General features: G+C 33.4%; 1 long non-coding RNA gene across 1 annotated transcript; it reads left to right on the forward strand.

Moving 5' to 3' along the window:
• Positions 1–461: 461 nt before the first annotated feature.
• On the forward strand, positions 462–1901 carry LOC148760695 (uncharacterized). Its single transcript, XR_016028300.1, has 3 exons — positions 462–552; positions 869–961; positions 1833–1901. It is a non-coding gene; the product is annotated as an uncharacterized LOC148760695 (long non-coding RNA).
• Positions 1902–3484: the final 1583 nt, after the last annotated feature.

Consider the following 3484-nt stretch of genomic DNA (forward strand, 5'->3'; position numbering starts at 1 on the left):
AAGTGCAAAATTTTGCAGCAGAAAATTTAAGGTTTGAGTTGCTGTTTTAATGGTTAATTGTGGTTGTTTTGCCTACAAATTTTTTGAAGGAAAGGTGCAACTTAGTTGCTAAAATTTTAAGAAAAAACAGAGCAGCATAGCTGCTGATTTTGGAGCCAAAATAAGCAGTTGTAGCTGCTGAAAAATTGAGAGAAAAAAAGCTAGGAAGTGTGACCGGTGGTGAGAGGGAGAGAAAGGAAGAGAATGGACGGTTTGTGCATGTGAAGAGAAGAAAAAGGAATACAACAAGGCTGCTAGACGGTGGAAGAGAAAGAAAGAAAGAAAAGAAAAGAAAAAAAAAAGAAAAGAAAAGAAAGGAAAAGAAAATAACAAGGAAAGTGGGCATGGCCCAACAAGCAAGGAAAATTGGACATGGTCCAATAAAGGAAGGATGGGCATGACCCAATTAAAAAGAAATGAGAGAAGTCCATGAATAAGAGTCCAAAAACAACAAAGGAAGAAAAATCCAAAAGAAAAGGAAGGTGGAGATTTGGGCCAACCTAGCTTAATTGGGTAAAAATTTCTTTATTCTTTACCATGATTTATTTTGAAATTGGATTATATGGAGGCTAAATTATTTTATGTAATTATGCATTGGTTAATTGGTGATATGAAGTAAATTTAAGTTGCTTAAAAGGTTGAAATAGGCACTTAATACCTTAAATAAGTTACTGGTGTTAATACTCTAAAGAATTACGTGAACGAAGGATGTAATTAATTATAGTAAAAATATATTAAGATGTGAATTAAGTGAGTGGATTTATGATAGAATGAGAGAAAGAAAAGTAGAATTGATTCACTAAATGTATTGAATTTAAATGGTTGCTAGGAAAGCGTGTTGAACGAAGTAGGTGACGGGCAATTAGGTATAATTATACGCATATACGAAGTAATAGCGAAGTGGAAATCCCGCTATTGTGAGGTGAGTAACCTTACCATCATTTTTATTATCTAAAGTATGTTTTTAATTGATTTTGATGAAATTTTATGAAAATGAAATTAAATGGTAAATCTTGAGTTTTACAAACAAAATGTGTCTACATGAAAAGATGTTATAAATTGTTTTAAAATTGAATGATGATTTTGAAAAATAGAGTAATTGGAGACCACTTGTTATGTTGAAAAATATATGATTTGAATAAATGGCTTATGATAATATTTGCATGAATGGCTGAATTGGTATTTATGTTGAAATATATGAAATGTGTATTTAGCCTTGAAAGGCTGTGAATTACAATAATTGGCATGTCATGCTAGAATGAATTTTATTGTATGGTGGGTTTAGCTTGTTGCAGTGGGCGGATTCTGTGGACCAGCTTATTAAAGGGGCACAGAATCTGGATATATATATATATATATGTACCTCGGTTGGAGAGGCGCGTAGGGTATCTCCTGAGGTATGGTTAGAGTTCACGTCACGTCGAACCACCTCGTGATGATGAACTCCGCTAACGCCAAGGAACGACTGTGTTTTTCTCAAACTAAAAATATGTTTTACGTGTATAGGAAATTTTAACAGCCTTGGCGGGCTCTAGTGTACACCTCTGATCAAGGTGTCACCGAGTACTAGTTGATGGCATGAGCCAAATGTTTATGAAAATCATAAGCCTTAATGAGAAATTAAATGAAATACAATCGTTTGCATGGGTTGGGATGAATTTTCAAATTGTGAAATATGTATTGTGATGGATATATTAACTGTCTCCTTTTACTCGGCTTTAGTTGATTTAAATGGTATTTGTTTACTCACTGGGATTTTATAATCTCACCACCCTCATTTCCACCCATTTCAGGTTCAGAGTAGGCTGTTGATAGCTGATTCCATCGAGGGCTTCTATTGGATTAGCGTCATCCACACAGTAAGTTCATAATTTTTCTTAATTCTGGTTATTTGTGGGCACACTTGATGTTGTAAATTTAAATTAATTTAAATACTCTAGTTTATTGTGTTACAGTAAGAATGAATTTATTCAGTTGCTACGTTACAAAAAGTATTTACGTATAACTCTAAAATTACTGATTATAAGAAAATAAAATATTTTATTGAATATTTTGTTTTATCTTCTTATTATATTCAAATAATTATAAATTCATTTTAAATAAAGGTTTTAGATGCTTAAACTTATTTTTGAATATGAATTATACGATTGGTACTTGTTTACTACATTTTTTTTAACTGGTTTTGAAATTTTTAGTGAAAAATAACCAAAATGCCCCTGTAAGACAATTTTTATTTTATTAGTTTTAAGTTGGAAATAGCTTAAAATCCTTTAAAAAATAATATTTGGCAATAGTTACTCACCGAGGAAAACGAGAAACTGATATTAAGCCTTGCGAGGTTTCGGTTGGCATTCCGAGAGATGGGTGCCCATCGGAGCACCGCAGCGATTGTCACGGGTTCGAGGGGAGTTCCGAGTCGTGACACCTTTGCTCCAACTCTACCCATTCAAAATCCTTCATGTCATCTGGTTGCCCTTCCTCCTTTCCTAGCAAGGGGTGCATTAAACCTTGCTGCACAAGGAGATCTTTCATCCTTCTTGGCTACTACGTGAAACTAGTCTTCCTATCAAACTTCTCAATTAAAAAATTCGTAGAACTAGTAACTTTCGACATCCTTGTTGAATCTTGAATTTACTGAACCCAAAGCTCTGATACCAGTTTGTTGTGAAAATTGACCAAGAAACAACAAAGATAAAACCCAGAGAAATTAAGCAAATAGAAAAAACACAAAAATTTATGTGGTTCGACCTCTTACCTACGTCCCCGGAGTGAAACTGTTCTTCTATTATTGAGAAATTAAAGTACAATAAATTGACCTCTATGGTTCCTCAAATCAACCCAAGATTCCTTGCACACTTTTTCTTAATAATCTTTTAAGAACACTCACCCAAACCACTTTAGCTCCACCTAGAGCAAAAGACAAATGTAGACACCCATTCAATAAAAATATAAAAAAATAAATAAAAATAAATCCAATAAAAATAAAAAAAATAAAAAAGAAAGAAAAGTCTGGAGGTTAGCATGGCCTCCATAGTCAACAAAAACAGAGCATTAAATGCTCCTCCGACGGTTGGGATTTGAAGATCTTTCTGACAGATTTATTTTTAACTTGGAGGCCACCCCGAAAATCATACTGAACTGAGCATGATTGCCCTCTCTGATTGTCTAAAACTTTGGACAACTGGGTTCTATAAGAACCCTAAAATTTCTAAAGCAAAGGTGGGATTTTTGGGAGGAACCAAGAAACAACCCAGAAAACCCAATCTTTCCAGATCAAAAAGCAACAAAAAAATCCCATTCTCAAAACCAACAAAATCACAAAATCAGATCCAAAGGTCCTAAGTTCTACTAGAAAACTACCCTAGCCACAATAAAAACAATAAATCAAAATCAATAAAAATAGAGCAAAAAAATAAATAAACAAAAAAAATTAGTGTTTTAAAAA

The sequence above is a fragment of the Theobroma cacao genome, chromosome 9 (genome assembly GCF_053813885.1).
Source record: "Theobroma cacao isolate CCN51 chromosome 9, ASM5381388v1, whole genome shotgun sequence".
NCBI classification, from domain to species: Eukaryota; Viridiplantae; Streptophyta; class Magnoliopsida; order Malvales; family Malvaceae; genus Theobroma; species Theobroma cacao.